Here is a 21,509-nt window from a genome sequence, read left to right as displayed (position 1 = left end):
AATTGCTTGAAGTGGCTGCATTGGCTCAGGCCGTGGACTATTTCCCTCTTTAAGGGTTTTAACCACGTCAACAATACTGGTGTATTGATCTATGATCGGTTTTTGAACGATGTCCTTTAGTGTTCTGTCTGACGAACTTACGCTGTAAATTCCTAATTGGAAGAGACAAAGGTTCCAAATTACTTTTCAAATAGGAGGGAAAACTTGGGGATCAAGAAGATCCTAAGAAGGGATTGAGGAAATAGCCAAAAAAGAGCAACCAAGATCAAATATCATGAATTAATCACATGCCCTCTTCAAGATGGAAGAAAAACTATACATAAAGCTATACGAAGGTGATTTTGATGATTTAAAATTAAATCATTGGTTTTAGTAGCTATAACTTTACTTTAGGATTAAACATAGAGATGAGGAAAAAAATATAATTTGTGACATTCAAGCTAGAGGATCATGTCCTAGCCTTGTGGGAAAACCATAAAAAGGAAATTAGGATGGAGCTTTCCCCAAAGTAACAAGGTTGGATGAATTTAAACCCATCATAAAGTACCAATTATACCCTATTGAGTATGGAAAGGACCAATGGATCCAATTCCACTACTTCAAGAAGAGGTAGGGGTAGATTGTGTAAGAGTGTGGGACAAAATTCAGAAAGATAGTCGTCATGCTCGAGGTCTCTTGCAAGAATTTAGATGTAATACTTAAGTATATATCAAGTATTCACAACCATATGTGAAAGAAAATGATGCTATTCACTCCATGAACATTATATGAGGCTTGTGTATAGGTAGAATAGATTTAAAACATAAGCCATAAGAATTCTCTGTAATGAAGAAATTTGAAATATAAAGAGCAAGAACAATTCTTCAAGGAGGGGAAGAGGAAGTGCAAAGAGGGAAAGGATAGAAATATAGTACTCATTGCACATCAACACAAGGATACAATAATGCACATAAATCATTACAACATTGATGGACACACAAAGAAAAGGTGTTAGAAATTGCATTTAGATTTGAATCAAAAGAAGGATGGGAAAAAATAATCTTCAAGCCCTAGATTTGCCAAATTAGGTGGAAAGTAGCTTTTTGATGAGAAGATTCTTTGCACCATATTCTATAAGGAGTTTAATTTGATTAAATTGACTAATAGAGAAGAGAAGGAGATACCGAAGATATTCCACATTAATGTATAGTTCAAGAAGACCAATATTATCTCCTTATATGAATTACGTTCATATGATAAAATTATAGTAGTGGCTCTAGACAATAAGATTGGATTTAAGGTTTGAGATAATCTTAGCCCATATACATTGGGATGGGTAAATAAGGATGCAAGAATTAAGGCAAGAAATTAGTGTAATGCAAATTTATTTGAGTGCTAATTTTATTGATGAAGTAGAAAGTCATATACTTCCACTCCATGTCGATTCATGTTTGGGAGTCCCTACATGTATATGAAAGATTCAATATTCATGCGGAAAGCAAACTAGTACCACCAAATATACAATGGAAAATCATTCATCATTAATGTGCATAACGCCAAGTTAGATACTTCATTCTTGAGTAGCAACCAAGCTAAAAAATTAATCTATTGTAGTAATAAATATATTCCACTATTTTGAAAGAAATTTAGTTTTGTAGGGACTAAATAAGGGCAAAGGAAGGGTGTGGAAAAGGAAGAATATTACACCTACAAGAGTACTTATAGAAATATAGGGTAGTGTTCTAAGAAGCTAGAAAGATACCACGTAAGGGGGAAGTGGAGCATGAGATTCAATTGTTTTCAAACACCCCATTTCAAAATGTTGTGCTATATAGATAGTCCATTATAGAAGCAAGTGAAATGAAGAAATAGATGTAATAATTGTTGGAGTAGGGTGTGATTTTATCAAGTATATTTCATTGTGGGTCACCCATCATATTTGTGCTAAAGAAGAAGGAACTCAGTAGATACACTTTGATAACAAATCATTAAATATTATACTCAAGGGTAGGTAACCCCTAACTAGGATTGATGATCCATTATATCAATTGTAAAATGTGAGATATTTGACTAAACTAGACTTGAAATCATAATATCACTAAGTTCAAGTTAGAGAAGAATATATTTGAAATACTTCCTTCTAAACAAGAAAAGGTTTGTATGAGCAGTTAATCATGCCATTTGGCCTATGCAATACACTAGTTACATTCATGCGATTAACGAATATTTTGTTGTGCCTTTATGTAGAGTCATTTGTTATTATCTATTTGGATGATATACTAATCTATAGTGTTACATGGGAGGAGGATATCTGACACTTGATACAAGTACTAGAGACTTTCATGAAGCACCAATAGATAAAGAATCTCAAGGAATTTTTTCTTTAATAGAAATATTTGGTGTATTAAGGTCATGTGATTTGAGTATGGGATTATCAAATAAATCCTACAATATTGGAGGTGACCATAAAGTGTTTGATGTCTATAAATGTCTTCTAATTCATGATTTTATTCGTGGAGACAAAGTAAATGATGAAACTTACAACTTCACTTTTAGCAGTAATTGCACATTCACTGACATAAAAATGATAGGGAAGATATTCTAGTGGAGAAATGGTTAGGATAATGGATATGAAGAGTTAAAAAATAAAATCATCCAAGAACTAGTTCTTTCATTATCAAAACTGTAGTAGCCTTTCGAAGTGGAGGTTAATGGAAGTTCGTATGTCATTTGAGTGATCTCGATTCAGGGATGAGGAATTGTATGACACAATTTTGTAGTATTTCATGGGGTATTCTTCAACTACCCTACCTATCACAAGGAGGTTTATTCCCTAGTACAAGTTGTCAAAAAGTGGAAACATTATGTCATACGGAAGGAGATTGCAATCCACACAAAGCATCAATATCTATAATAGTTACAAACCTATAGTATGATACCAAAAAGAAAAAGCTACTAGTGGATGGGGTTCTTATAACAATTTCATTTAGTAACCAAGTGTAGGAAGGGTAACATAAACAAGATGTTGACATGCTTTGAAGATCATCCACAATGAAAATGACATATTTTGGAACTATGACGAACATGGAGCCTTTTACATGTGATATAGAGAGATAGGCATATACAAAGGATGAGTAATTTAAATATTTATTTTAGAAATTGTGGAACTAGAGTCATACAAGAGATGGTGAGAACACACCTGACTACAATCTTGAGAATGGGTTACTCTAAATGATGGACACACTTTATGTTCCTAAAGGTGAGGGGCTGCAACTAATAACAAAGGCTCACCCCTCTATGTTTGTAAGGTATTTTGGTGTAATAAATACAATGATAAATTTATAGAGCTATATACATTAGCCTAGAATGAAAAATTGTGTAGAAAGGTTCACTAAAGCATGTATACTTTGGTGTACAAATAGGCCATGTAATAGGAAATTTGGTATGTGCCATCCTTTAATTGTACAAATCTATTAATGGGAAATAAATTTCATTGACTTTACAGGAGGTTTTCCAAAAGTGAGGAATCGATAAAACCATCAGTTCATGGAAATTGATAGGTTCAACAAGATATTTGTTCTCATGCCATTTAAAAACACCATGAAAGGCAATGAAGTAGAAAAGTTGTTCTTTGAACAGGTCTAGGTGCAGTTTAGTATACCAAGGAGAATTGGTTTAGACAAGGACACTAGATTTCTTAGTGCATTTTAGAATACATTGTCGAAGAAGACATGCATGAATTTAAATAGCTCTATAGAATTCCATCCAGAAAACAATTGAAAGACATAGGTAGCTAATAAGAAAATTGTGTGGATTTCGAGGGGAAGAAACTAGAAGCATTTGAAGACTGGACATGAAAGTTATCTTTAGATACAACACTCTAGTGATAGAGAAGTCCTTACATATACTATTAAGTCCCCATTTGAATCCTGTTTTGGATGTTTTTTACCTTCACCTTTACATATTGTATATGGGAAGCAAGGAAGATTAAAGGATGATTCCATAAGGGATGCGTTAATAGTAGAAAAAATTGTTGACAATGTTAGATAGATGCATTTGTACGTATAAGATATTTTGAAGAAGTCATAAGAGAAATACAAAGCCATGCATGATCAACATAGAAGAGGGAAGTCATTCATAATGGTATACAAAGTATGAATATCATTGAATAAAGATACACTACATAATATTACTAAGACAATCAATTCTTTGTGATATGGTCCTTTGAAGATATTGCAAAACGTGTGAGATAATGCTTATTGATTTAGTCTACCCCCATGATCATGCATTTACTTAATGGTAAATGTGGAAAATATCCAAATATATAAGCCTGCCATGTTGGACAGGGAAGAGGAGTAGGTCATACATTCCATACAAGATACATTTTCTCAAAAGTGGTCCAAAACTACAAGATAAGGGAATCATGACCTTTGGCAAATTGGGTTGAAAGGACAACTTGGGGGGAAGAAAAAGGTATTTTATGGAGAAGGTAGATGAAAAATGTTATCAACTCATTTAGTAGAAGGTTTTTGACATCTAAAGCCTCCAAAAATGGAGAGTTATGATCTTCATTAGATCATAATATTGTTTGTTATCCATAATAATGCTTCAGAATAAAAAATGTGGAGTACTCATCATGGGGGCATAGTTTTATTAGTGGGATGTAGTTTTGAGAATTGTTGATCGAAGACTTTTGTGGCCATTATAAGGGATTAAATGATTTTTCTAAGATTCATGCTTTTCTACATATCTATTTGATCCTGTGAAACTATCTTATACTTAGATACATTTCCACCATTGCATGAGTTGTGTCAATCATCGTTAGTATGAAAAAGTTATGTTTCCTCAAAGTTGACCTACCAAATTTGACAACCATGGTTTGATAGGGCTCCATGTCAACCCTTATTACCCATGCTAAAGGGGCTAGCCACAATGGTGCTATGAATAAAACTCTAGAGGGGTAAAAGTTGTAAATCTACTTGGAGTTGACAACATCAAATCTAGCCCCTAGTTCACTATTAGGCTATGTTATAAGTGGGCCACTAAGAAGAAAAGGGGTTCAATTATATTTTATTTTTAGTAGATTGATAGGAGAGTAGAGAAACTTAGAAGTGCTATTAAGAGAGAATATATGGGTTATAGTGTTACTAGAGGATCGTAAAAATCCACCAGTCTTAGTGAACTCTAGAGATAATGACTTATCCTTTGCACTTACATGATTTTCATTCCATAAAAGGAGAGAATAGAGTAGCCTCACCTTCCAATTGATTTTTCTCTTGAAATAGTTTCCCAAAGTAGTTCTTATGTTCATTTTGGTTGGTATGTGATTGCATTTTATTTTTGTCTCTTATACACATATTATCTAATACATGGATAAGTACGAAATTGGTAATTGATAAACATATATAATATAAGTAAATTAACCCACATAGTATAGACGCCAGTGTTTTTTTTTCTCTTGTAAATTAATACTTTATATTACCAAAAATTCATAAATACATTGTTGTGGAAACGTTCCAGCAAAGGATTTCTCTATGCATCACTAGTTTTACCATGGTTTCAAAAGACAAAGAACTTTTCTACAGACTCCCGGTGAATGCATGAATATGGGTTACACTTTTTGGTAAGTGCACTGGCTGGTAGGGAGAAAAAATAGCTCAATTGAGCAATATTTTAGTCCTCAATTCAACTATTTGAGGGCTTAAAAATAAGCTCTCGATTTGGCTCCTATGTAACCCACAATTATGTAAGAGATCAATCGAGTTGCTTTTTTTTAAATTCTCATTGAAAACACAACGAGTAGTTTATGGTTCCAAAAGCTCAATGGAGCGATTTAAAATTTTAACTTACACACTTGATTGAGTTGTTGAGGGCCTTAAAAAAATGAGTTTTAACTCCCCTTCTATAGATTTCTCTACAATACCATTTTGTAGCCTGACAGACTTAAGGAAGTATTTGTCCTCAGGTGGTAGAGTTATTCTTGTGGATTAGCCTAGGAATCATCTATCCAATGGCATATCAGTTTTTCATTTTCAAATTCAAATGATAGTTCTCATTTAATTTCTTTTAAACATTATTCTTGAAAAAAAATTGGACAATTTTTAAAGGGGTTAAATGAAAAAGCAATAACATAAAATACAAAAAATGAAAAAATAATAAAAAAATACCACCATCTCCATTTACATGTCCTCTTCAAAAGGGTAGTCTTGGTTTTTGAATTTATTGAAATAGTAGACAATTTTTTTACATGAATGCATGTGTCTGAAGAGGGAAATTCAAATATTAATTCACCAACTTTCAAAATTAATAAAAAAATATAATTTTGCATAAAAAAATAAAGTTGTAATATCCAAACTTAATATATATATATATATATATATATATATATATATATATATATATATATATATATATTTTAGACTAAGTTATTCTATGTGAACATAAAATACTATATTAAGATACGCAGAAGTTTGAAAGGACAAGCATTTCATTTAATGGAAAATTAACAAATTATGTGACACTAATATTTTTGCAAAAAATATCATTAGGACAACAACATAATTCTCCATAAATTGTATTTTTACCCCAAATCAAAATTGAAAACGCATATATAAATTTTGAGGACTTCAATTCGATAAAATAATAAAATTTTGAAATTTCATTGTCATATTTGTCCCAAAAGTGTAACCCATTTTCATGAATTCACCCTCCATGTCCCAAAAACTAAGCCATACAACTATATCTAGATTACAACAACAAATACAAAAGCTATTGTTATTGGACTATCGAAAACATACCAAACATATATGACTAAAGACTAAATATGTGACAAATAGGAGGAGTCATTAAGACTCAGAAGATGAAATTTTAGGTGGTACTCTAACATTTTATCCTAGAGGTTTAGTAATGTCATACCCACAATGTAAGCTTCCCTCCACATGGGAAGTCCATGCATGTAACCCGTCCAAGGTGAATTTTTGATTCCTCAAGATTTTCTTAATATCCACCAAGGAGGCAAATACATTGTACCTCTCAACATGTTCATCCTTTAGAACCAAACCTAACCGAGTTTTCATCTTCCAATCTAAATCCACTGAGTTCGAATACTATTTTTTCCTTTTCCTAGTGTGGCGAGGATCTAAAATCCAGGTAAATACTACAGCCAAAATATTAGAATCCGAGTGGGATGTCCTCTCCACCGCAGCTTCGGTTTCCAACTTTCAAATTTCTCACCTTGTACTTGGTATCACATAATTGAAATACATAGAAACAGAATCCTTAGCAAGAAGCCTCGCTTTTGGCTATCCTTGTTGACTACTACCTGCACCCACTAAGTTATAGCACATGCGTTGTGTGAGCATCATGGCAGACACATAGGGTTCACACCTCTAATAACTATTGAAGGCTCCTCTACCTACAAAAAAACAAGAAAATACACACGACACAACTTTCCTAGGTCTTATATACCATCCCACAAAATCATCTACTAAACCCATAACATGTAGAGCACATAGCGAGAGGGGTTCACTGACAATTTTCCAACACATGAAAACCCTAGCCTCATAGCCCATATGCTCCAACACCATTAACCCAAAAAAACCCATAGGATACCTAGAGGCCAAAGTTTGTAGAGAACCATTGGAAAATAGGAGAAACAAGACGAGAGAGAGAAACACATGACCATAATCTAAATTCTTCAAAAAGAAACACTAAATCTTAAAGGAAGTGAAAATACATGCCAATACCAAATTTGTTAATTCCAAAAATCAACTAAATCTCATTTAAACCACCTCAGACTAAATACGTAGGCTTCTCATAGACCCCCCAACTCATAGATAGATTTCTATAATCCATAGACCCAAGCCCAAAGCAAAAAATAAAGTAGCAAATCAAGAAAAGGGAGAGATGGCCTGCACTCCTTTGTTGGTATACGAAAAAGAGGTGCTCCATAGACCGTCCAGTTCTAGAAACAAAATTTGCAAGTCAGCTTCTGCATGGCCAAGTTTTTTTTCTCTCCCACCAGCTCTGCCACAAAAAACCAACGAACCAGATCCTCCTAGTAGCACTACCATGCTTGAATCCATGAAAATTAAACCTCACATCAGAGTACAAGATATCCTCTAGCACCAAGGAGGTTGAGGTGAAAGCCTCACCTCTGTGCTTCACTTCACCTCAAAATGTCCAAAAATTCATCCCAGGGATCATTTTAAATCAATTCAAAGCCATTTGGTGTCATGCATGCTGGAGGAGGGCCACACCCCCTTAACATAAATGTCTATCATGTCTAATAGTTGTTATAGCTCCAAATCTCACTCTTATGGTTTGTGATGCTGCACTCATGGCCTAGGGCAACCCCTCCTTCTAGACCTGGTCCAAAAATTTAAAAAACAGTGTTTTATCCCTTATACATGACATTGCCCTAAGTTAAACGCATGTATACGCGGGTAGGCATATACCCAACCCGCGTATATGTATTAAAACACTTAAAAAAATATAAAACTCCTTAATTTCGGATGGAGATCACGGGTTTTACCTGCTGATCACCTGTTAGTGCCCATGGCCCAACTGTTCCCAACCAACTCCCAACTAAAAAACTACTTTGGGAGAAGTATAAAAAGGCTTCAATGGGAAGGCCTAAGGGAGGAGAGAAGAGAGAGAAAGGTTATTACACTGAGATTTTTCCCTGACCAAGTCTGAAGATCCTTGTGCCTCCTGCACTTCCCCCATTTGTACAGGAAACCCTTGTTTCCTTGTGTGTTGATGTCCATCCACTACTTGTGATATAATGGAGTAAGTCATGGAAGGAGTTTGTTAAAGGCTTGAGGCTGGACGAATCCGGAAGAAGGCTTTGCTTGGAACCTGCGAAAGGACGACTCAGGTGAAATTATTCCTTTTCTGTACTTTATTTGTCTATAATAAAATAAACACATGTCTTGGTTATTGATATAAATCTTCTTCATGTTTATGATATTCATGTTAGAATTCATATGTGAATGGTTGTTTAAATTTCATAACTAACTACCTTTCTTTATAATATGAAGATGGTTTCTTTATATGGTTTAGTCCATATACTGTTGTGCTATCTTGAATTGGTTGTTTTGCAGGTCAAAGGAGCAAAAGGAACTCCAAGAAGGGTTTGGACCCTAAAGGACCTTCTCAAACGTAGGACCTCAGGTACGCCCCTTATCATAGAATTTGCTTATAATAGCATAATGGCTGTGTGAATGTGTGTTTCTCTGTATAGACAACTTTCAGTCTGCTAGGGTTTCAACCCAAAAGCCCTAGGGGAACATTTCCCTTAACAGAATTGGCGACTCCACTGGGGACAACATTGTTGTTGTTCCTAGTTTGGGTGTTTTCAAGCTAATCAGGGCTCAACTGCCCATTTGCTTGCTGTTGCTGTGTGGTCTGTTCTTGAATTCTAAGTTTTGCCAGTTTCTTCAGACTGTTTTTTATTTTTTTTGAAATCTTTTATATACGTTGTTTTTCTTAGTTACAGAAGCATATATACGCATGTTTCCTTAAGTGAACCCGCGTATACGCAGGTTTCCTTAGGCACAATCACATATACACGCAATATGTACATCAGTACAGTCGCGTATATCTTGCAATTTTCAAGATTTTTTAAATCTTTTTGTCTCTGAAGATTTGTCTGATGGTTTGATTCAGTCTTAAACAGTCACTTTATAGTATCAGTTGTTAGTTTTACAGCAGGCATCTTGTTCCAAATTCTCTCTGATTGTAAGAAGTATTGATATTGTTTTTGTTGTTGCAAGCGTCATCGTTTTTTTCTTAAGCACGCAAGATTTCTTCCTGGGAATCTTGGCTGCTCTGATTCATCAGGACAGGAAGATTGATCTCAATCTGTGTTAAATCTTGCTTTTGGTGACTTTTTGTTTGCTTGACAAAACTGATTTTTGTGACCATCCACTTCTTTGTTTCATGAAAGTTGTTGATTGATACTTTCTTGAAATTTGTCTTTTTGATCTTTTTGGTCTTTGTTGCCAAAGCTTTCATTGCTGCTTTTGATTGTTAAGAGCATCTTTAAACACATCTCTTTTTGTTGAGTTTTCATCCATTGTGTGGTGTCAACTTGCAAAAGTGTTTGTTGCCTATTCTTCAATCACAAAGTTTTAGTCTTGTTGAGAGCATTTTTGAAAAGACTCTTTTGTTGTTGCTTTTGAAGAAAACTTTTTGAAAAACTTAGTTTTGGTTTCTTGAACTTTGTTTTGATTTGGTTTCCTTTTAGTGAATGAAAGTGCTTTTTGTTTGTCTTGAAACTTGTTTTTAGTGTTTAGACGAAATGAATGATAGCATCTCATATTCCATCTAAACATTTTAAGTGGAAAAATAGAAATTGATAAGCAAGCAACTTTCATTTCTTGATTTTAGAGTAGTTTTGAGTCTTGCATCAACATATACTTGTTGCATTAGGATAGCTTTGCATATCTTTTTAGGCATCCATAGCTTTTTTAACTTTTGTGAGTGTGAAGCGTGAATTAACGAAAAGAAAAGGAAAATTTGTTTTATTTGAAGTTCCTCTGAACCCTGTAGAGATTTCTTTTCATCGAAAAACGAAAACAAGTGCTTTTGCATGTAGATTGGTTTTTATTAATTTCTTTTTCATGAAAACACCACTAGTTTCACTTCCATTTATCCCGTGACTTAAAGAACAACCTATTTTAAAATCAAGCGCTAATTAAAATTCACTAAAACTTTTGTTTTTTTTTATCAAGTTAGATACACCAACAAGTTTTAGGATTTTAGGGCCTTGGATTAGGCGAGTGGAGAGTTAACTCTCCAAGGCCATTTAAACTGTCAAACATAGGAGTCTGAATAGTGAGTGAAAATCTAATAGTGTTAGGAAGACCAGGAAAGCTCCAGATCTGGGAGTTAAGCACGAGGGTCTGTGAAGACAGGGAAGAGAGATACCCCCTCTCCTACTTGTCTGAACTTACCTCACGACTGTTCCGCCTGGCTTCTGCGACGAGTTGGTATCCATAGTTGCTACTCCTAGGGATCTACACAGGTGGCTGCGGAGGGGAATCCCGTAGCACCTGAGGTCGACGTTGCATCACTCTCAACAGTACTACCGGAGGGCACCCTTGCGAAGCTTGGGGGCTTGCACCAACGGAGGCTGTTGTTAGGAGGTCAGTGTAACTTCCTCTGTTACCTTCGCTGATAGGACTGGGCCCTCATCATCCCAGACTATCTTCGGAAGGCCCCTTAATTCACTTTCTTGTATTTTGGTGTCCAGTCCTAATGACCCGAAGTGGAAATACTTGGAAGTTGTTTGACTGGCTGATATCTTCAGGGACGTTATAATGTGTGCTCTGTGCTCTTAGTTCGCCTAGCTTTCAATTTTTTGAGTCTTTAGTTAGATCTTAACAAAAAATTCAAAGTGGCTGACCGATCACCTAGATGGTCTCGAAGACTTCGTGGTCTTTCACCACCAAGTTTAGAGCCTTCTCCTAGAAGGCGTAGAGGTAATACTGCTGGTGGGTTTCATCCCATGGCAGTTGACACATCGGGGATTGATCCTCCTCTCGGGGGCATTAGTGTTCAAGCAAGGCCTGGCACTTCCGCAGAACAAGAGAGGAACATTCCAGTTCTTTCTCAAGTTCTCTTTCAAACAGAGAATAACATAGAGGTAGAAGAACTCTCAGAGTCGTTAGCGGCTCTGAATTCTCCCCTACCATCTAGCCATCCGGAAGTATTGCAATACGTTGGGACTCCGATGCATACACTGTCAAGTCCAGGTCACATTACGCGCTTACCGTCGATGACCACTACTGGAAGCATGGCTTCTACTACAAGTTCTACAACTATGCAGACTCCAACATCGGTACAAGGGGGAGGAACGATTTCCATCTCCTCTACTTCTTTGTTTGGATCTTTTGCTAGCACATCTTTAGTTGGGTCTACCTCCATTCCATCCACGAGTGGAAATTCCCAAACCAATGCTTTTAGTTCTAGATTCTTCCCATTTGGCACCCATTCACAGGGTATTCCATCAGTTTCATTTAGTGCTGCCACGTCCATGATGGGTGGATCAGCTTCATTCCAGGGTTTTCCTTTCGGAAGTGGTCATATACCACATTCCAACCCGACAATAGGATCCATGCCTTTTTCTTCTATAGGACAAAGCAGCAATCCTTTCCAAGGTTGGACTAACCTTGGGGTTAGTGGCACGGGAACTGGGAATCCATTTTTTGGCCAACAAGGGAATAGGCCGTACTCCACAGTTAGTTCATTTAAAAGTATTCCTCCCTTAGCTTCGGCTTGGAATCCGTATCAGGGGTTATCAACTCCTTATAATCCTTTAGGAGGAAACTTTGCTGGTTATGGAGGCCTTGCGGCCGGAGTTGGTCAAACTCTGAATTTTGCTGGATCACAAGGCTTGCCTTTTGGTTCAGCCGGTTCTGCTAGTTACTTCGGGTAGCCTGGTGCCTTCCAAAATCTAGGCCAATCTTTTCAGAACTTTGGGAGCTCCACCCAGTCTGGGTGGAATCCCCAAGGTCCTCCTAGGCTTCTGTTTCTAGCAACTTTGAACTTGCCAGATCTCACTAAGTTAACAAATGATCCAATCAAATACAATCCAGCCTGGCCTCCGGTCCCAACCAAACTCCCTTCGGACATTCCAAAATTCGAAGGGAAAAGCAGTGAAGACCCAGGCGACCATGTAACCACATTCCATTTATGGTGCTCATCTAACTCCCTTATCGATGACTCGATTAGGTTGAGACTTTTTCAACGCACCTTGACTGGTAATGTAGCCAAATGGTATATAGAGTTGCCAGGGGGCAGCTTTACATCTTTCGCTGACTTAGCTAATATTTTCTTAAATCATTTCCAGTTGCCTGTCCGTTATGACGCCGGAACTGAACTTCTAGCCACTTTTCGTCAGGATAAGGCAACCCACATTTCTGACCATATTCAGGAATGGAGACGGAGAAAGAGGCTCATTAAAGCCGAAATCCCTCCGGAGTACCGTCTCGAATGGTTTTTGAAATCTTTACAACCCGAGATCTCTAAGGATGTCTCCATGTCTGGAGTCTATTCTGAGGAGCAAGCCATTTTTAGGGCCCAACAATTAGAATTGATCTACTCTCAGTCTGGGATCCTACAAAAATACTTGCCAGATGCTCCTGGGTCTAAGGTTGACATAGCCAAGTCGAAGCCAGGTCCCCATGCGGATGGTATCATTGGGTCGGTAGACACAAATGCGGTGAACTTGTTGAACCAATTGCAGCAGTTGTCTTTACAAACTGCTTCTAACAACCAAGTCACATCGTCTAACCCTCCGGCTTCCCAAACCTCTTCGATTAATGTCGTCCAATCTGATAACCCCAAAGGAAATCAAAATTCCAATGGGAAAAAGAAAGGACGAGGTAAGAAAAAGAACTAGGATGGGAAGGTTGACGCAAATAAATCCGGCAATAATGCTGGTGGTGGTAGAAATGAGTCTAGAAAGAAAGTCAAGTTTCCACGCAAGTTGTCTAGTGGAGACCATTTAACTCATCTCTGCCCCAAGATTCAAGACGCTCAATGCTTGTTAGGGCAGCAAGGGACTTCTAGTTCTCAGGCTGTGTTAACCAACCCTTTTCCCCAAGGGTAGCAAATGCTTGCTGGCGCGAGTTCAAATCCTGGTACCTCCGCAAGGGGCAACCAGGAAGGGGACAAGTCATCAAATGTTTTCATGATGGGTTCTCATGCTAATGTGGCCACACGGTCACACGATTATGGTGAAGGTGAAACTTCCAAGGGTAAATCAGTTCCCGAAACTAACAACCCACTTCATATTGAGCGACCTTCTGTCGAGACTATACCACGGGTACCGAAAGGTTCCACTAAACGCGCGACTATCAACCCTAATATTAGGGCAGCCCAGAATTACTCCATTATTGAGGATCTGGCTCAGAGTCCATGTGCTATGTCCACTTTAGAGGATCTCCAGTCACGTCCTGCTCAAAGAAGTGCCTTGCTATCGGCAATGGGGGCAGTGGATCCAAGTAATTCCTTAGCTCTCACTTTTGATATGAATAATGTCAAAAAGAGACTTCCTCATCAAATGGCTTTCCAGATAAAGTCTACCTACCAGAAAACGAATATTTTTCAGACGGTTATAGATGAGGGAGCTTCCACGTGTGTCATGTCTATGTCATGCTGGAAGGCCATTGGATCATCGTTGGTTGTTCCTTCACCTACCCTCTTAATAGCATTTGATGGTCATTCTCATAGGCTATACAGGATTATCCCGACCTTTCCTATATGTGTTGGAGGGAAGGTCGTTAATATTGGAGTAGAAGTCATTGATGCTAACCTAGACTACAATCTCCTCTTAGGAAGGAACTGGGTATACGAAATGGAAGCCGTTGTTTCGACTCTGTTTCGTGTCATTTTCTTTCCTCATGAAGGGAAAATCGTTAAGGTTGATCAATTGGATTATTCTCCAATCGATCCTCGAGCAACTTCGGACTCTACTATTTCATTAGTGGATAACCCCCGTCTGCCTACTGAGAATCTAGGAGTCGGGATGTACTCTTCATTAATGGATACATTTGATCTTCCCGCTCCTACGGTTAGAATAGATACAATTTCATCCTCCAGGGAACCTTTATGGAGAGCGTTTGTTCAAACTCCTTATTCTTCGAATCCTGGAACCTTAGCTTCATCTGTGACCACATCAGATGACAACAAGGCAGGTGGAATAGAATCTCTTATGTCTGCAATAGAGCTTAGATGTGAATCTATTGATAACTCTACAGATAACCATTCTACTCCTTCCTCTGGGAAAGAGATAGATGGTGATGTGGCCCATGCTCGGACCCTTGATTCCACTTTTGCGTTGGATTGCTCGGATATTGTTTTTCCATCTGATGAAGCAATATTCGAAGCAATGATGACTGTAGATCGACCTTTGGAAGATTTACATCGTCGGTCATGTTTTCATTCCCCTTCGCATGAAGTTGAATCCAGGTCCTCCAGTCCAACTAGCGATGTTTGTACGGTTCCTTTGGCTCCAACACAGTCATTTGCCGAAGGAAGTATATTGATTGGTTCGATAATTGTACCTATAAACATCCCTAGGAGCAAGTTGGTGGAGCCCCCTGACGGGCTCTACCTCAGGAAGTACTTTGCTTAGTTTTGGCCAAGCAATGGCTTCTTTGTACATTTTTTATATTTGTACATATATCATCGATATTTTTTTAATATCAACACTTTTTGGTCTGCTGTGACAAGTGTTTATGGATGACTTGGTCCATTTTGGGTTCGCCGATAGTGCTAGTCGGCACACTCAGAATCTCGCTTCCACAGCTTGGGTACTCTATTATCCAACTGGTCAGTTGATGATATCAAGGGGAGTATGCATTGGTCCTGCTTCAAACAATATGGCTGAGTATACTGCCGTTATTAATTTACTATCTGTTGTGGGGAAAAGTATCCGATGCGGATGACCCTATCCCTACTCTAAAGGTGACAGTCTTTAGCAACAACTGAAAGTAAAGTTTTGATGATTTCCTTTATGAAAGTACAGAGAGAACGAAGAAAGATTAACCAACCTGGTGTCTTTCGCTTAGTCGATCCTTGTCCTCTCTCTTTGTCTCTTGTTCCCAGCTCCTTGCTCTCTTTGCTGGTCCAGCCACACACAGATCCTGCACAAACAAGAGAGCAAACTACAAGATACATGTACTCATAACTGAAGCATGGATTAGGATGAATCAAATATACATGTAAATACAATACATCAATGCAGTACAAGTATATAGGAGAACATGCAAAACTTTATTGATAGAAGTAACAGGGTTCTGAGAAGGTTACAACCAATAATGGCTCCAATCCAGCAGCACCTCCCCAGCAGCAAGAACTCTCCTCTTCACCTCTAGTAAAACAATCACCCAATAGCTCTAACTGTAAACCAACAGCACCTCCTTGCTTTACACAAAATTCCAACCCCCATAGACCTCATAGAAGAGCTCTATATATGGGATAGAAGAAGAAAGGATGAGTCAGCTTGAGACTGACATGAAGCTGCCTTGTGTCCTCTCCCTCTTCAGTTAATCTTCAGTTCTTGAGTCCACTTGGAGATCCTTGCTTACACATGGTGATCAAGTACCTCTTACTCATCACAGGGCGAATCTCATGAACCAAGTGTCAGTTTGGAAGCTTCCTGGGCAGTTGACACTTGAAGAATGACTGTGCCACTTGGCCAATCTCGCCCAGCGCAGGTAGCCTTCATTAGATTTGACTTCCAGCGTAGGTACAAGGAGGGACAGTTGCATTCCAGCGCAGAAGCTCAGTGGAGCAGCTGACATGATCCAAAATAAGCCTGTTTTGAAGTGTTTTCAGGTGGAGAACTGATTGGAAGTGCTGTTGTTTGATGACCTTGTTCTTTTAGGGGTAAGAACAACATGTTTAGGGACTGAGGACCCCTGTAATTATTGACATTTCATGCTCCATGCTGCGAGGCACAAAAATGTCTATAACAGTTGCCCCCTAAAGTATGAGGCCGTTTATCGGGTGAGATGCTTTATCTAGAGGGTCCGAAGTTCATTCCAGTGCTGAGGAGGCGCCCTGTAATACAATACAATACAATACATTATTTTTCATTCTATTTTCATGATCTAGCTGAGGCGGGCATTCCCATGCTCAGCTTTTATAAATACATTTTGGTACATATGACAGACGATTGTCTGAAGGTAGACCGATAATTCTCTGCTGGAATTATCATCCTTTGAGTAGGATGATCATCTGCTGCAATGATGTACATGACAAATGCTTTTATATTTCCTGAATATGTATCGCAGCCCGGATGGATGAAACTAGATCCGGGGTCTTCAAACTCGTTCGATCTTCACTCTAAGTACAGGTCGATCCATGCGAGAATTTCGCTGAAGTCGAACATGGAAAGACATCGCTTGATTACCGGTCAATGATGAAAACCGTTAACAAGCGCGAGAGGAATCACCGATAATGATAATGACCCTCAAGGTACTGCAGTACAATTCACGTGGCGTGAATAAAGGACTTGGCGTCGAACGCCACGCAAAATCTTCTGGTCGAAGGTCATTGATGTATACCTGTCGCCGGAAGTGAGAAACTTGCCATTGAGGCATGCAAGCTTCAAAGTACTGATGGGGTTGTTCCTAGATCAACTTCTTGGATAATGAGCTGAAGTCGACAAGAAGCGATCCGTCAAAGGAGGGCCTTAATGAATCCCACATCAATGACACGGAACGGAGCTAATGATTTTAGTGGAGGTGAAAACAAATTGTGATATATGATTCAGGGTGGCGATCATGAATGAATGAAGGATAATGTATGGCAGTGGATGGGACACGGTTGACACTTTCAGAAAGACCTCTCTTGAACATATAACGACACTGATGCGATGGATCGGTAGCATTACCCCAAAAGTGGATGGTTTGGCGAGGACCATGGTGATGAGACCGGTGAATGAAACAACCCAACCCGATGTGGAGGAAAAGTGTCATGTTCAAGAGTGACTTGCTACCATTAAGTTTTGATGTTCTCCCAATTTTTCCCCAGTCATTTCTGACCAGTACCTCTTTATTTTTGTCAAGCTTGAGGAGGATAACATATGCTTGTTCTATAACCTGCCCTTCGGGCAAGCCCATCGCTATGATTTAACGAGCCTAGCGATAGGGAAACTCGTTCTCGTCTAAAGACAAGTTTGTCGCTATTTAATCATTTTAACGAGTCTAACGACAAAGAAGACTCGGTCCTTTTCATCTTTAGAGAGTCTGAAAAGGTACAGAAAGTTAACTCCATAATTCCTTTTTCGTCATCTAATCCCTTAAGTCCGAAAAAGTATAAAACAATACAGAAGGGATGGGTGTTCGGTACTTTTAACGAGCCGAACAAGACAAGCGCTCGATCTTTTTGTGTAATAATCCCTCAGGTCCAAAAAGATTAAAATCTAGAGGAGGGATAGCGTTCCGGTCGTTTAACGAGCTGGAAGGCCAAAACTCGGCAAACTTTTCATATTTTACGAGTCAGTGAAAAGAGCTCAAAGAAGACTCGTTTCTTGAGGAACGAGTGATAAACAGGGATAGCAGCAGATTCCAGGTACAAATGAAATCACGGTAGTGTCACAAGGATGGCTAGGTGAAATCACTCTTTGCAGCTGTTCCTCAAAAGGGGTAAACACACATATGGGGGTGAACGACCGGCCAAATGAAATGGAGGTGATGGATGAAAACACGACCAAGGCTTTTAAGGCTGATAAATTTACGATCGCAATGGTTATTTACCGAGATAGGTTCATTGTTTAATGAGCTTGAACTCTGGTGGGAACTTTTGCTCACACTTTTCTATTTTTTAACGAGCATAAATTCCGTGGTAAAACTGCTCGAATTTTGCGTTTATTTTTTAACGAGCATGAACTATATGCTAAAACTGCTCGATATACCAGTCATAAAAAGAACGCCTCTCGTAAGGACCAATTTTTATAGAGCTTATGCCTTACCACAGCTATGCTCACTTTTGGCAAATTTTACTTTTGCCCCACAGGCTTCTTTCATGCAAGTTTGGAAACGGCTAATCTTAAAACCAGATAAATAACCGCCCCTAGCTTGCACTCCAGAAGGTTTGCATGCCCCCAGGTATAGGATAGAATTTCGAGGCTGCCCCTCCTCTCCCCTACCTCTGCTTTTCTTTGGGTGCTCACAGTTACTTGTCATCTTGCCAATCTAATGTTAACGATACTTGTCTTCTCGTTATTCTAAGGGGTCTTACGCAGTACTCAGGCTTCCCGTCGGCCCACTTTTAACAAACAGCTATTTGTGACAATAGAAGAACACCACTCAAAGATAAAACATTGGCATTATTGAGGGAGGCTTGCCTCTTTCTTATTATTCCAAAGAAGGTTCGATTTGCTGCCGCAAATCAATCTCTTTCTTCGGCGGTGTCTATCATTGGGTTGTCCAAAGATGGTTACCCTCTGTCACAACAATACGGTCTCCTTCTTCGTAGACTGCCCCTGCTTATCCTTCAAAACATATGTTTCGATGGGCGAGGCTTGAATTCAAAGATGGTGACTACTTGTTGCAATAAGGGAATTCCTACTTGGGCATTGCCCACTTTTTAGACAAAGGTGAATGATTCCCAGACACATAACTTTAACAAAAGATCATTATTCTAGAACAACCCCACTTCCTACGGACGGGGTACGGACTAGTCATGTTCTTCTGCGGAAATTCTTTCTTATACCCGGAGTTTCTTCTGCCCGAAGCAGACCAGGGTGCATGCCCCCTGGGTCCTAGTCTTTCTTTCCGAATTACTCGCGCTCATCGGGAAGGAGGACCGGGGGTGGAGGCGTATCTTGAGTGAACAGACCATTTAGGATTGGTATTTGACTATTTGCGATGCGAGATCCCAGAAATGAAAGTTGGTCTACGAGCTTGACCATCCTTCCTTCGTGTGGAAAACACATTACTCTAAAGAGTGAGGAGACTATCGCTCCCATGCAATAAATATAGTCGCGTCCAAGGAGTAGGTTATAATCCAAGGGTCCTTGAACTACCAACACGTTCATCCTGACGGTCTTCCTTTTCAATGTAACAGGTACATCGGGGAGGATCCCTAATGGTCGACTGGTTCCTTTATCAAAACCTGAGAGATTTCTCAACTCAGGTAGAAGCGCTGGGGAACCCAGTGCTTTCCAAGCAACAGAGGAAAGGATACTCACAGACGCCCCTTCATCAATGATAGTACCAGCCATAATCATTCTATAGATCTGGACAATGATTCTGAATGGTATACTGGCTGGTAACCGGGGTCTGCCTAGTTGATTCCAATCAAAGGATACAACCAGGTTGCTTGGTGGTGGGACCGAATATACGGCCGGATATGACTCTGATGATGTTCCTTCCTGCGATAAAGGAATGGGCGCATTGCCCTGATGCTCATCGGAGTCGGTGCTGATGAAAAGAACCTGGATGGTGTCATCCTTATTCTCTTCAGTGAGGGTGTCGCATGAAGACGACTCTTCGGCGACGGTGTCATTTGAAGACGGGTCTTCAATGACGGAGTCATTGGACGATAGAACCTCTGAAGGAAGAACCGGGTCAACTGCCGTTTCGACCTTTAGACTTTCGTCTGGTCTGGATTCAGTAGGTTCATTCTCAATGACCGACACTTCAGCTGACCACTTGAGCAGGCCAGCTGGATTTTCAACTATCGAGGGATTAGGCACGAGTTTTTGGTATCCAGGAGGAAGTCGCAACGGTGAAACCGGGCGATCTTCCAAAACTCTCTTGGCCTCATCTAAGAATGGACATTTGTGGATGGCATGATTGCCTTCACACAATAGACAGGGTGATCTTGGTCCCCTTCTTCGTCCTTCACTCTCGTTAGTTGACGGATTGCAATCAACATGACAACCAGAGGTTGATGCTACCGGATTGTGCAACCTTGGGGACCAGTCCCTTAGTATCCGGGGAATACAAGGACAATCACGATGGAAGTGGATCCCTTTGCAAATGACACATGGCGATTTAGGCCCGGTCGGTGCAGTGTGTGGGTTTTTGTCAGCTTTCTTCTGCTTGCCCCCAGTCGCCTTCGCCAGAGGCTCCTTCTGCTTCTTTTCTCTCTTCTTCTTTTCCTTCTTCTCCTTGGGAGGCTGACTTTTGCCGGCTCTACCTTGGGAAGATGAAGGATCAGAGGAAGTATCATAAGAAGTGGAAGGTTGGTGGGTAGTTCTAGATTGTTCTGACTGTTGATTCGACTGCTCAGGATTAGTGGCGATCTGGACTACATTAGTTGAAAAGAGCCATACAGGGAGGCCGATTGTCAATCCTGGAAGTGACAATGTAGCCATATGAGGCGCACCAACATCTCCCCAAGAGGAGAAGGGGTTTGGACTTCCGCCAAGGTTATTTCCTTGGTTGGTGGGCTCCATACTTTTCAACTGAAAGATCAACGTGGGAATAACAGGTGATTATGTTCCGCTTAAAATAAATTTTATTAACGACGCTTTTAGACACAAACTTGCTTTTTCATGTTTTAAGAGTCGAGAAAAAGCTAAAGATGACTCTAGTCGCCTTCGATGTATTAACGAGCCCGAAGTGACAAATGCTCGGTTGGACTTTTTCAGTTATAGAGTTTGAAAAAGGCCAAAAGAAACTGCTCTGGAGATCTAGGCAGAGGGTGTGCCAAACCTTTCGCGAAACCACAGAATACGTTTTACGGTACGGGTGGTCGATCTTCGTGAATGCTGTGTTCACTGCATCGCGATCAGTAGGGCGGCCGACACGGTTTCCTAAGGATAAAGGATAAAAGCCTATAGGGGTCTCCCAATATACGCGACGGTACGCGGGAGCTCAAGTCCGTGTTAGTGCCACCGACTCTCAGGAGGAATCACCCACCTTTGTAGAGATCGACAGTCACTATGTTTAACGACGCCGGAACACGTCTCTACCTAGACCTCTAGATGTTTGCGTTAAATTCCAAAGCGTTGTTATGTAAATTGAGTTTATTTTAATGTTGATCTTTCTTAACAGTTTGCC

Source organism: Pinus tabuliformis, chromosome 2_1 (assembly GCF_031772625.1).
Source record: "Pinus tabuliformis cultivar Carrire ecotype Pingquan chromosome 2_1, CPIR1, whole genome shotgun sequence".
In the NCBI taxonomy this organism is placed as follows: domain Eukaryota; kingdom Viridiplantae; phylum Streptophyta; class Pinopsida; order Pinales; family Pinaceae; genus Pinus; species Pinus tabuliformis.
The sequence above is the reverse complement of the archived record's forward strand: the minus strand, read 5'-3'. Positions refer to the sequence as shown.